This window comes from Anas acuta, chromosome 8 (assembly GCF_963932015.1).
Source record: "Anas acuta chromosome 8, bAnaAcu1.1, whole genome shotgun sequence".
NCBI classification, from domain to species: Eukaryota; Metazoa; Chordata; class Aves; order Anseriformes; family Anatidae; genus Anas; species Anas acuta.
In genome coordinates this window covers 30213750-30228125 of record NC_088986.1, presented here as the reverse complement: position 1 = coordinate 30228125, position 14376 = coordinate 30213750, and the positions used below count along the sequence as shown (strand labels likewise).

The following is a 14376-nucleotide window of genomic DNA, read 5'->3' as shown; positions in this document are numbered from 1 at the left end:
TCATGGAGAACTTAAAATATAATGGAAATGGGGATTTTTAAGTCGCCAGCGGTACATTTGCAGCTGCCAGTGTGCTGGCTGGTAACATATAGAGAGGAGCAGGGAAAAAAATCCCAGCCCTCAGCCTGCAGAGCTCCTGAGGCAGATGCTAACCCCGTGCGGGTGCTGCCAGCTGGCAGTGCAGGAGAGAAGCCCTTCCCTGCTTCACAAGGATCCCGCCTGCTTCCCCAGACAGCCTCAAGGAACAGCAAGGCTCCTTAGCACTGACAGCTAGAGCATCCTCCTCTGTTCCTTACCTGTAAAATAAATTCAGAGTAGCGCTTGCAGAGCAGCACTGTACTGGTAAGTCAATGAGGAGACTCTCTGTGGCCATTTGCTTGAGGGCAGGATTTACCTCTGTATTTCTCTGTGCTATCATCTCGCTATAAAACACAGGAAGTAATCTTTTCCTATGTCATAGGGAGATAGGCAGCTCAATTAAAGTTTATGAAGCATGATCTGAAATCCTTGGAAGCAGAGCATTATGGATATGCAAAGCAAGACTTTAAGTTATTCATTACTGTTTAGTATACTTTGCATCTAATTTTTTTTTTTTTTTTCTAGCAGAACAGTGGCTTGATCAGGAAATAGGTCTGACTTCATGGGAATGAGCACGATTTTGAGGAGAGAAATGTGGTAATTATTAATTATACATTATAGCTTTCTTAGTGCATCATTTCATCCAGATACCTGGAATATGTTACTTGGATTGGATGGTAGGATTTTATTTTAGGATTTCTTTTCCATTTCAAAAAATGTGATATTTGTATACACTATCTATAGAGATATGCTTAAAGGTGTTTTGTGATGTGACATCTAATTTTTAACACTGAGGATTTGTCTACTAATGATTTAGGAAATATTATTTACTTTTATTTAAGGGCAGCTGAGAAGATTCGTTTGATTGGATTACAGAAAGTGATAGCAGTAGATAAAACCCAATCCCCAATATTTAATATACCAGTCACAAAAAAAAAAAAAAAAAAAAAAAAAAAGATAACTGATACAGCAAGATGCAGTAATAGTAAGGCAACTGGTTGGCTATTTAAATGGTTGAAATAAAGGAGGAGGAGCAAATAGAGCCCACCTGCCCATACTTTGCTTTTTAGAAAAAAACAGAAATGGAATTTTGACAGGCAAAATGTTTTCTGATTATTTTCCAGCTCTATCTCGTCTTGCTGATTTGACTGGTCCAGCCAAATTTCATAGAAGCAGTATCTTTAAACTGTCTCCAGATACCCTACTGGATCCATTATTTCAACAGAGCTATGTAATTCTGCATCATCACAGCACTGGTCCTCTTCATTTATGCTTGCCTTTAAAAGAGGAAATCCTTATCTAACGTATCTGGTTGTGTTGCACTCATGACATAGGAGCAGGTGAAGTATCTCCAGCCTTCTCTCATCCCCCAAATTGAATCTGAATTTTCTGGTTCATAGCTTGTACAGATTGTAATGCTAATGTTCTTTTTCTAACTTGATTTGAGTCACTATCACAGTCCTGAATCAGCCTGGAGCCCCAGTAACAGTAAATAACATAAATTATGTACTTGGACTAAAAATAACAAGGTGATATACTGTCACCTATCACAGATTCTTTCTGTATATATATATATATGAATGAAAATACATTAGCAGTGAACAGCATCCTGCTATGGAACTCCAAGAAGTGATATAAAATTAGTTTTGTTGGCACGTCGCAGTAAGAACCAGGATCGCGACAACCTATTTGATGGCACAGCAGACACGGTAGAAAAGTTCAACATTCTGCCTCAGAACCTGCTGTCATTTCCCTGAGATAAGGTAACATCTGTGGCTTGAAAAAAAACAACCAACATTTCAATCTTCTTCTGGCTCACATCAGTAAGTCCTGGTAAGGAATGAATATTTGTTATTTTGATTAAATATCAAGCATTTACAGAAATGCAGGAGCATATTCATAATTATATTATAACTGTATTTTTTCTTTGGATTTCATTTCTTGGATTCTGCATCGACAGATGCCACACAAAGGAACTGCTAAAGGCACTTTGGTTGTAGGCTTAGTGCTGCCACTTCAGCTTTCTGGCTTTTGAGGGAAGATTTAATCACAAAGCACCAGCTGAACTTTGTGGCTATGTACTTAGAAGATGATCAGGCACCTTTAAATCAGTTCAGCCCATGGGCCCAGAGGAGAGAAAAGTCAGATCAGGAGCGCATACAGATGCACCAAAGCTTTTTCATCCACATGTGGGCAAACTTTCTATGCTGAAGATATATTAAATTGCTAAAGGCAAACAAAGCTACTTTGTTAGGTAGTCTTTTAGGTAGTCTTAAAGTTTATTTTTACCTGATGATGACATTTGCATTGGGAGTGAGGTACAGCAATAGAAAGCCCACAAGGGTAGCATCAATGGAATAGATATTGAAAAGAGAAAAAAAAAATAAAATCTTTTCTTATGTGTCTTCCATACTTGTAAATGTAAGACCTATTTCTGTGATAAATGAAGGGGTCACAAGCAAATGTACTAGAGGATGAAATACAATACTGACTTCCCAAAATTTGTTTAAAAAAAAAAAAAAAAAGCACCCCCCAAAAAAAAAAATCAACCAACCAACCAAAAAAAACCAGAACACATTACTGCAAAAAAATCTCAGGCAAACAGTACTAAAGGTTTTATTCACACTAGAGCACATCCTTCCCTCTTCTTTTCCTCTGGTGTATAGGGTTACAGGCACGATGGAGGCAGTCCATCCCTGATGGATTTAAAAATGTGCATTTTCTGAAAGGAAAATAAGTTTTTCTGTTGTGAGTGTCATACCCAAATGTCTTCCCCTCCACCCCTTGAGGCTGGACTGCTGAGGAGTGTCTAGGTAAAGCAGAAGTGGTACAGAGCAGGAAATCTTAGAAAGGCCAAGGGGAGAACAGAGCTACATAGGACTGGACTTATGTCTTACAAACTATGTGAAGCACTGCCAGGCACGGACTGCAGCTAAATACTATTGAAATGCTTTCCTGGGGTGTTTGGGTTAGCATGGAGAAGTGACAATGACACCTCGGGGCCAGCAGAAACCCCCAGGGTGCTTGGCTCCATCCTCACATCATTTTCCATTGCACCAATTACTTTTTCTCCCTGCAGAAAACCTCCAGAAGTTAGCAGCAATGTCTATTACAGCTCCTCATTCTCTTACAAGATGCAAGAGGGCTCCTGGCTGAAGAGCTCAACGGGATGCAAGCAGGTGGGGACAACCACCTGCTGACCACTTCTCCATGTGCATGGTGATGAAGAAGAAAGCTAATTATGAACGTTGCTCTGAGTGTGGATTCACTGTTAGTCACACAGGTGAGGACACTAAGGACTGTGTTTGCTACATTCTACTTGGTTCCTCACGCTAGGCTGCTTCTCTGGGAGTCTGTTTCCACCAGAACCATTTGGAAGTAATTTCTGGCTGGAAGGGAAGAATGGGGCCAGATGCATGTGAGAAAGCCCACATATGCCCACAGCTTGTTGGTGAGCACTGGGAAAACGGGAGGAAGGTATGGAGGGTATTAATGTATATGGATTTTGACCCTCGGATGAGGGGCCATGGATTCCTGGTTTCTCCCTGCAAGGCCTCTTTAGCAGGTCTTGCTGCCTGGTTCAGTGTTTTCATAATTAATGTCATGTTAATAATTTCACTGATCTATCCTGTGCCCCACGTCTCTGACTCCCCATCTTTTCCCATCTCTTCATGCCCCCTCTTCTACCACAGAAGACAGCTAGAAACAGGTCCTCCTCCCCTTTCTCTGGCCCAGGTGGCCTGACCACAACTAAGTGTGAAATACGGGTTTGGATCCTGCCTCATGGAGGGGGGCTGTCTGTGGCCTACAGGGAGCATGATTTGGCTCTGTCAGGCTCAGGAGAGTACTTCTGGAGAGAGGTGTGAGAAAGAGAAAGCAGAAATGGAGTGTTAGCTGCAGCTATAGGTCTGCTGTCAAAGAATCTGAAAAGCTTGTTTTTAAAAACAATCTGGCTGCGCGTAAGAGTAATTTCAGTGACTTGCGCTTCTTGTCTCTTTTTTTGTATTTTGTGGTATGTCAGTGAACAAAACTTAGTAATATTTCTCCATATAAACCTCTGTGACTGCATGCAGTTTCAGCAGAAAAACAAAATTAATTCACATCACAGTAGTTTGTATAATAAGCTGACCTTTTGCATTTATTTTGCATGTAGAAAACACTACTAATTCATTAAGATAGGGATCTGCAGATCAACATTTGAAGTGTTATTATAAACAACAATTTTTTTTTATTTACAAAAGTCTGAAATTATACCTATTTCAGCCTGTTAGTGCACAAAATTTAAAACAAAAGGATGAAAATATCTGTTATATCAGATGTAAATATTACAGGTTTCTAAAATTTACATAGTATGAATAGCAACAACAGTAATGCCAGTGAAGACTATGGCATTTCTGATGCAAACTCTTACTGGCTTCTGTTCTGATGACAAAGCAATCATTAATTCACTGTTAGTCTATTGCCTCATTAAAAAATCAGTTACACAGATGAAACATGTTTGCTTTCAGGTAATTCTTTTAATGAATACTTTTACTGGTATATCACCACACAATGTCACAGTATGCTGGCAATAAATAAAAATAATAAAGCAGTAGCTTATTTAGTAGATAAACATAACAAATACTGTTATAAGTAGATCCAAACTGGTTTTCTACAAGAGGCTTTTCCAAAATTCAATATTGTTTCTCATTTTTACTATTAAAGAATTGGTATAGCTTGAAAGAGATAAATATCTAGGGATGGGAGTTGCATCCATTGTCATAATCAACTGTGTGTGCTCATCATTGACTGCTCCGGGATATTTTGGTTCATAGAGCATCATTACAGCCAACGTTAACACCATTATCTCAGTTGCTGGAATTCTCTGGTACGTTCTTTCGATTAGAAAAAGGTCTACATACATAAAAACATAGCACATTTGTAACACAGATGAAGAAACTAGTCGGGAGGTTTGCTGACAGCAAATTTCATTTAGCTAGTTTTACTATAAGCAATTTACTCTACATGTGCATTTTTGCATTCAAACTGTTCTTTATTAAGATCCTTCCCTAATAATACAAAAATGTGTTTATAAAGCCTGTAAGTGGTTTCTATAATAAGATTTTTAATGAGTTGGAATATTAAATTAAGTTTTGTAGAAATGCTTGAGGTGTTGTTATAACTAACTTACAAACTGTACACCATTAACTTTATCATAAAGAGTAGTTTTGGCTTCTATCCATGCAGCAATAAACAGCTCTGAAGTAGTAACTATCAGCTACTTTGCACCGCAAATGACATTTTGTTGACTATTTAGCAATAATGTCTGTGGCTGTGATATTTGAGCCCTACTGTGAGAGTAATCCAGCTGTTCAGCCGACCCGGAGGTGGTCATGTATCTGGCAGGCTTTAGGCTGTGTTTTTGGGCCCTGTGCTCTTTGCTGGATGGCATAAACCAGAGCAGGCCAATGGCACCACAGGGTGCTCGGCGTGGAGCTCAGCAGGGATCAGCCGGCTCTCCAGTGATTTATGTTCTCTATCCGTTGCTTGCAGCTGAGATTCCTTAAAAGTAAGAAACTGTGGAAATGGCCCCAAACATTTGCTGTCTGAATGGCTAGTGTGCAGCAGATAAAGCATGTCTAACCTTAAGCAGCTTGTGTGTAAATCAACATGATTAACGTGATTGCAGACAAGCAACTCAGAGTTTTACAGGTGTATTTTCGCACTCTGTAGTTAATAGCAAAGCATCTAACTTTAGATGTATAACATAGATTGCCCACCCCCTTTAAACCTTCTGCTTTAGAAGAAAGAAACTTATGCTCCTAACTTTTGAAAAGCAGGGAAATCGCTACCTCAGGGTCTTCCACAACAACTGACCTTGCTTATTAGTTGCTATCCTTTCTTCCTGGCAAAAATGCTGTGTGTTGTTGCATGACTGGTCATGTAACTAGGAGGCCATGTGTGTCCTGTCATATGTGCCTCTCCTGTAATGGGCAGTGTTTTTCATAACTTGATGGATGAGGGAAAGGGGTGTGCAGCTCTCCACTGTTTTGGATAAGAGTCCAACAGTAGCTGAGAGGTGAAACACTGCATCGCACCTAAGTTGGATGGCAGAAGTTGTCTAAGACAGGTAATGTGGCTTTCTTAGAGGTCTCTTACCTCATTTGTAAATCTATACTCACTTTTTGTTTCTTATTCACATTTTGCTTCACTTCATAATACTTTTTCTTATATTTTCATTTACCTTCTCATTTCTTATCCTTCTGTCTTATGCAAGTTTTGTCGTACATCGAAGTGGCACGCCACTGAAAAATCTCCCCGTGAAGAAAACACATCTTTTCATTATTTTGATTTTGATTTCAAGGACTTTGAATTGGTCCAAGAAAATCCATGCTCTTCAAACCTCAGCACTGTGACAGTAGACCAGTTGCAATAGCTTACCCTCTCTCAACTTCTTCATCTATAAAATGATGGTAATGATATGTACCTCTGTCAAGTGCTAGGTGTAGGAAAAAAACAAAACAAAACAAAACAAAAAACACAGCATTTTAAATAAACCCAAAGCATTATTATTATCTATTGCATAGAGTTAGCATCCAGCAGTAGCTGAAGTTTCTGAGCCCAGGGAAGCACAGAGCTGCTGGCCACGCAGGCTTGAACGTGCAATGCTGTCTGTCACTCTGGCAAGTTCTGCATCCAAACCAGAAACAGCAACAGACAGAGAATGCACTTCTTGCCATGCCATAGCAATGGTAATGACTTTCTCGTTCCAAGCAGAAAAGAAAAACAAGCCGTTTTTATTTATAACATTTGGTTAAGGTATACTGTTACTTCTGCTTGATTTTAATTAAAAGATATTAAATGCTGCCAATAAACTTCGAGCTGGCAGTAATGAGGAACACAAAGCTGCTGCTGAATATTCAGCAAGACTAACTGCAGCTATTGAGGCATCTACCGTTGCCGCAAATGGGCTGCAACATCAGATTTTAAGATACAGGGGCAGTGCTCCTAAGCTGTGGTGCAGCTCAGATGTGCTGCCTCTCTCCATGAGATTGATGAGAATTCTGCTGCGATTGCTGCACTCCAGCGCAGAGCACTGCAGGGCATTCACCGTGTTGAGAAGGGTCAAAACAAGACTACATCAGCCTCTGAACCTAAAAACTCTGAACTCTTTGCTACCTATTAGGATGAACGAAGAAAAGCTGTGTTTTGATGTGTGACATCCCAAAGAATTGCTAGAGGCAGATGACAAAGTTACTGCTACTTAAAGGAAGGAGCAGTAGTCTGCGAGCTGGGTGTCTCAAAGGATGAACCACAGCCTGGCTTGAACAAGCTGCCTTTTAAACAAAAACTCTCCACGGTGAATTGGCTGTAGAGTCAGTAATGAGATGCTCATCTTGACAATCATTAGAAGTTTTCCATCCTTTTACAGTTAAGGAAAAAAAAAGTTCACTGTTTATTGTAAGGCATTATGGAAGCTGGAATAAATGATTCTCAAAGAAATAGAGCGTGGCCTGATGTACACTACCAGTAAATGCCACTTTCTGCATTTCCAAGACTTGTAACGTGCACTGTTGCAGCTTGTTGAGGGATATGAGAACTGCATTTGGTAGAATATTGAAATAAACCTGACATGAAGAAAGCCTGATATGCTGCAGGGGCAGCAGGAGTGGGAAGGCAGCGTCCCCCAAAGCCTGTAGAATACCAAGGTGGTATTCTACACCTTGGCTTCTAATAACCTGACTGTTATGTTATCAGCACTAATGTCTTTAAGAAATAACCATATTTTGCTTTTTTCTACTTATCTGTCACTCGTGTCCTCACCCATGCACACTCACTCTGATAACCGATGCGGTATTTCTACAAGCTAAAATTTTCTTTTTATATCATGTTAAATGAAGTGTGCTTAGAGAAAAAGATTAGTTGTGCTAGTCTGGAAGAGGAAGGTAGCACACAACAAGCCTGGGACTGATCATCTTAATGCCATGCTGATATTGATGATATACTTAAGTACTGCTTCTTTCTTTATAAGGATGTACACTGGGGCAAGGCAGTAAGGTGAAAGACTGCCATGGAGTGACTCAGGGGATAAGCACGCAACTAAAAGCTTGCTGCTTCTCAGCTATGGTCAGCATTACTCCCGCCAGGAATTCCTTCTAGCAGCTCTACCAGGCTGTGAAAGAAAAATATTGCAGAAAGGTTCTCTTCCACAGCTTTCCCTCTCAACTGATCAGCAGTCCTCTTGCATAAATGTGACTGTTTCACAGAGGGCCTTCTCTGCAATCTCTCTCCTTCTTGGTCTTTGCAGGAGTACTGTTTTCTATTTTTTGTTGAAATTTTAATGAAGGATGAATTAATACAAAATGTAATGTTTTTAATTGCAAGTCGTATTAGAATTTCTGCTGGTACAATTACGTTTTAATTAAGTAAAAAACTGGATATAGAAGTAGCTCTCCACGTCTCCAAACTACGTTTACTTTTGTGACATTTAATAAAGGTCCAGTGTACCCAGAATTAAGAAGACTTGTGTTCCGCAGCAAGGTCTGGGGAGTTGATGCTGCTCTGCCTGAAATGCTACACCACTTTCAGATTAATTAAAATCTGGATGCTTTTATTAACAAGCTGTGACAATTGCAAACGTAGAGGACAAATCAGAATGTAGCTCTTTTTCAGCTGTCTTCTCTCTGCGTGTTCTGCTGCCTGTGTGGCTAATGCAGGTCATGCAAAAGGTATTTCTTCCCCACTGACCTCTGCATCACCACTGCCTAAACTGTGCCTCTTTCCTTTCGATAATTGGAAATGGGCATTGCAAAAGGGCTCCAGTGACCTGGATTTATGGATCGTCACAGCTGCTGAGATGGGATGTTGTGATCTTAGCCACCATCCTTGAAACCACTTTTCATGGAAGTTCACAATCAGCAACCTGGCTGAAGGACGGTGTGTACTCTTAGCAAACTTGCTGATGACACAAAACCAGGAGGAGTAGCTGATCCACCAGAGGGCCGTGCTGCTATTCAGAGAGAACTGGACAGGCCAGAGGGTTGGGCCAAGAGGAACCTCATGATGTTCAACAAAGGCAAGTGCAAGGTCCTGCACTGAGGGAGGAATAGCCCCATGCACCAATACAGGCTGGAGCTGACCTGCTGGAAAGCAGCTCTGTGCAGAAGGACCTGGGAGTGCTGCTGGACAGCAGGTTAACCACGAGCCAGCACTGTGCTCTTGTGGCCAGGAAGGCCAATGGCATACGGGGCTGCGTTAGGAAGTGTTGCCAGAAGTCAGAGGGAGGTGATCCTGCCCCTCTACCCAGCCCTGGTGAGGCCACACCTGGAGCATTGTGTCCTGTTCCAGGCTCCCCAGTACAAGAGGGATCTGGAGCTACTGGAGTGAGTCCAGCAGAGGCCTGCTAAGACGATTAGGGGGCTAGAGCATCTGTCATATGAAGAGAGGCTGAGAGGGCTGGGCTTATTTAACTTGGAGAAGACTGAGACTGAGGGAGGATCTTACCAATGTACGTAAATATCTGAAGGAAGGTGTGAAGAGGGTGGTGCCAGACTCTTCAGTGGTACCCAGCAACGGGACGAGGCAATGAGCACAAACTGAGGCATGGGAAGTTCCAGATAAATATGAGGAAAGACTTCCAGTGCTGTCACCCTTACAGTAAAAAAACAGGTTGCCCAGAGAGGTTGTGGAGTCTCCTCTGGAGAAACTCAAAACCCATCTGGATACGATCCCATGCAATGAGCTGTAGGTGACCCTGTTCGGCAGGAGGTTGGACTAGATGATCCCTTCCAACCTCAACCAGTCTGTGATTCTGTGATGATTTGGTGTCCCTACTGTTTTTGGAGATGCCTCTTTCCCATCAATACACTTGGTGGCAAAATCACAGAATCACAGAATTTCTAGGTTGGAAGAGACCTCAAGATCATTGAGTCCAACCTCTGACCTAACACTAACAGTCCCCACTAAACCATATCCCTAAGCTCTACATCTAAACGTCTTTTAAAGACCTCCAGGGATGGTGACTCCACCACTTCCCTGGGCAGCCAGGGAAAAAGACAATTTTTGGAAAGTAAATGTCCAAATCTGCAATGATTCTATAAACGTGCCATACTTTATACAAGCCTATAACTGGGATTAATGCTTGTGGCTTATTATTGGCTCTTCACAGACACTATATATGATAGCAATCAATCATTTAATGATGATAATAGGTTTGGGGTGGTTTACTCAATGTCCTACCTTTTACAGGTACTCTGACAGTCACTAAAAGAGTTAAAATATATATATATCTTGATACTTATATATTTAAGCTGACTTTTCAGCTTCAGTTTAGTAAGGCAGCTCACACTTCTCAGACAGCTAATGTGTCAGGCTGTCTGTACCTCCAGGAGTGAAATGATTTAAAAATTATCTTTCCAACCATAACAGTTGGGATCATTATATTTTTCACTGAAAGCTGAGAATATGCAGTGTAACACCGCCATAGAGGAGGGAGCTAATCAGAATCTAGGCATTCTGGAATATTTGTGAATTTAAAATACAACTTTTGAAGTCCCATAAAATATGCATTTTAATTAATTTCTTTATGGAGTATTATACTGTTGGAGATATAAAATTCAAAGGCATGATTGTCCTGTTACCAAAGAATCCCACTGCTAGTATGACAGTTTTGACAGTGGTTACAGTGGAAGACTTGGGACTGAGCCCTAAACATCTTTTTCTTCCTCTGCTACTATGCTCTTCTGTGACTTGAAGTGAATTGTTATGTCCAACGGTAAAAACATACAATGATTATTATGATGTGTCTTACAAAGAACTTGTGAGACTTATTTTTTTTGCTGGTACCGCATTTGTGATCTTTGGATGAAAGGTGCTTCTGACATCTAAGTACAATGTATTATTAAATCTTCACATTTTGTTGCAAACCTCTCCAGAATAGACTGTTCTAGTCAAGCCTTCACTATACTTGTCTGAGTACCTTAACTAATGTTCAGACTAATTTGCTTCGAGAAAAATAAGCCCTCCTAACATATGAATGCTATTAACTTGTTAATTCTGGTGAACCCCAGCCTACTTTATTTTACATGTGCTTACAAGAAAAATAGAGTGAAAACAGCTGAAAGAGGAAAATGTAGAAGCGTATGGATATTACTCCCGAAATTGTTGTTGGCTTTATGTTTTTGCTACTGTCAAGCTGCAATATCAATACTTTGTCCAACTGACTACGGTCCTAATAGGGCACTGCATAGGGTGTCACATCTAATTCCAGAAGTAGCAGCGTGAGGAAGCATGCTGCGAGTAAGGAGTAAGCTGGGGAGCTAGATACTGTGATGGCCTTTTATTTTATTGTTTGCCAGTAATGAAAATACGTGGTGTCTGAACAGTAACATACTGTATACTAAAACTTTCCTTTTTTAACTGAGCATGTAAGTCTGCTGTTTCTCTAGCACTAAGAACATGCCTTTAGCATTGTTAGACAATCAAAAGCCAGAGATTTAAGGTTTAGGTCTGGTGGTCCCTAAGCTTTATGTCTGGGATGATCTCAGCAACATTTTGCGATATAAATACAACTAAGAACAAAAACGAGTGCATGGCAATTGGTGTTTGGAAAAAAATAACAGTACCAGAGCTGAAAAAGATGTCTAGAGATATGTAAACAGTCTCTACAGCTCTTAGGACTATGTTTGTGTAGAGCCCCGTTTTATTCAGTAGTCTGTCTGTAATAGGAGGGAGCTGGATTGCCTCAGGTTGGGCTGGAACTGAGAGAGACGTCGTGCCTCTGAACGTGCCACTCATCCTCAAGTGGTGTCCACAGCCTTGACTCCTGAAGCCAGCAAGCTCCTGCACCTTAAGGCCAAGGCTTAACTCTTCCTGCCCGTATGTAAAATATGATTACCTGGGCATCCCAGCCTGTCTGAAAACCTGCATCAGGTGAAGAGCAATCTAGTATTTTGATTGCTTATCACAGGACAATGACTTCTGTTTCTGGCACTCCATGCCTACATTGCCTGCAAATGATCAATTTTACCTTTAAAAAATAAATAAATATATATATATATTTATATATAAAATAATATATATATATAATATATTTTTTTTTTTTACATAAATGTTCCTAAGTCACAACATTAGACAGCAAGCATTATATTGGACTGATATCTGAAATAAAAAAATAAGTAAATGGTGTAGACATGTAGCAATCTTCTTTATGGCAAATTTACAATCTAAGTTTTGAAGAGTATGCGTATCACTGGACTATATCTCATACTGTTAAACATTGCTGCTGTTCATGAGAGAAGTTGAGACGATAGCTGATGTTTATTCACAAAATGCAGATATCTTTCTTGGGTTCAGATATTGTAAAAGGTTAATGAGATATTAAGTCACAAGTGGGCAGAAAGTCTCTAAGGTTTACAAGCAGACAGTTAATAATGCAGTGTGACAAGCTGCTCTTGTTCTCCAGCTACATCAGCAGTCCTAAATGACAGCAGACTACACAGAAGATTACTCACAAAATTATAAAGTACATTAGTTTTTGGAATGGCAAACTGAAGGCTTTTTTTTTTTTTTAATTATTATTTTTTTTTAATGATACCCATTCTGAAAAAGTAATGAACTTTAAAGGATTATTTCAGACTTGCATCTCCGACTTGTTGCTCTTCTGTCTGGCACCTGTTTTCAGATTCTCAGTCAGCTGATGTACCTTTTACCACATAACATTTCTAAAACTGTTTATATTATGACAGAAAGAAAACTGTGTCTGCTTTGTATGGTTGATAGAGCAAATTACAATTTTCAAATGGAAAATACCATTTAGGCTAGAAAGGAATATATGTGCCCTCAGAAACATCTGGAGTTTTCTATTATTTTCCAAATTACAAAGACAAGGAGGGCTAGACTTGACAAGGAAAATTACTGAGGTGCCCCTGTTCTGTTCTTGCTACTTCCCCATAAGTGGAATTTTTATTTGCTGTAGGAGGTCAGCTTTAAATTGCAGCTAACATAGCATGAAATTCCTGTGGAGCATGAGGGAAAAAAAAAAAAAAAAAAAAGAAAGAAAAAAGAAAACACCAAAACAAAACTATTAGCTTATGGATTGCTTTTTGGTGCCTTTTTAGCCCGGTACCTCAAGGTGCAGTGGAAGTTACTGGATCTACCTGTGGTATTCAAGCATCATCTAAGAATTACTTGGACACTGATGCTCATGACACCAAAGCTCTACGTTCAGCAGGCCAGTCTTGCCAAGCTGGAGCTGCAAGTGCGCTCGCCTCTCCCCAAATGAGAGAAAGATTTATGAAAGACCTCTATCATATAGAGTATGCTGTTTGGGTCAGGTTTGTATCCTATGTATATGTATTGAATCTCCCACTAATGCTACAGTAATCACAGTTCTGTGAAATGTATATGCTAAAAAGTATCTCAGATGAGTAGGCCTGAAAGAATAATTTTATCCAGAATATTTAATACAGAAAGATACTTAAGTGATGCCAGATAAACTGTTGCTAGAAAAATAGAGGAGGGGGAAGTGTGTGTACAGCAAAGCAATGAAAAACCACAGCGTCAGTGTGTCACCTCAGCTGCGTTCTGTTAAGGGTGTTTATTGTACACAAATCCTGAAGTGAGGAGGGTTTGAGGACAGCATGAGAAGAGACTAAAGGAGAGTTGGGTAAACTGTGTTATTGAATTTCTACTGTTTTTTGATTGTATGGTCTGCATGGCTGGGAACAGTATGTGACCTATGCTGCTCTATGCTGCTGCCAAGACTTCATAGGTAAGAGGGAAAATGTCTATTCAGGTGGTCCAATATGTATCTTATAATTTCTGAAATTTTCAATTAAAAAAAAAAAAAATGTCTTTCTCCAGGCTGCTTTGAACTCTAACATCTTGCCTAGAAAATCATTCTGGCTTGCCTTTGGCTGTGGGTCAGCTGCAGCTTGCTCGTACACCAGTAGTGTGTGCCACAGCAGTCAGACCCTTTGAGTGATCCTGTAGGGTCATCTCCTGGCTTTGCTCCAAGAAGTGCTTCAATAGCAGTCATCTTGAAAGCCATCATGTTTCAGTGTGTCAGACTGTCCTGCTCTGCTCTGCACTCGTGCAGCCTCACCTTGAGTACTGCAAGCAGTTTTGGGAGCCACAATGTTAGGAAGTCAAAACTGTTAGAGCACCTCCAAAGGGAGGCAACAAAGATGGTGAAGGGCCTAGAGGGAATGATGTGTGAGGAGGAACTGCATTCACTTGGTTTCTTCAGCCTGGAGGTGACTGAGGGGTGGCCTCACGGCGGCCTGCAGCTTCCTCACGAGGGGAGCGGAGGGGCAGGCA

At 40.4% G+C, this 14376-nt stretch overlaps 1 long non-coding RNA gene across 4 annotated transcripts; it reads left to right on the top strand.

The window, feature by feature from the left end:
* The first annotated feature begins 601 nt into the window (after nucleotides 1–601).
* On the top strand, nucleotides 602–13854 carry LOC137860439 (uncharacterized). 4 transcript variants are annotated; one of them, XR_011098913.1, is made up of 4 exons: nucleotides 602–675; nucleotides 1203–1418; nucleotides 3158–3361; nucleotides 13176–13854. It is a non-coding gene; the product is annotated as an uncharacterized lncRNA (long non-coding RNA). The 4 variants fall into 4 exon arrangements; XR_011098912.1 differs by lacking the exon at nucleotides 13176–13854 and adding an exon at nucleotides 8775–13138; XR_011098910.1 differs by lacking the exon at nucleotides 13176–13854 and adding an exon at nucleotides 8555–13138.
* The last annotated feature ends 522 nt before the right edge of the window (nucleotides 13855–14376 follow it).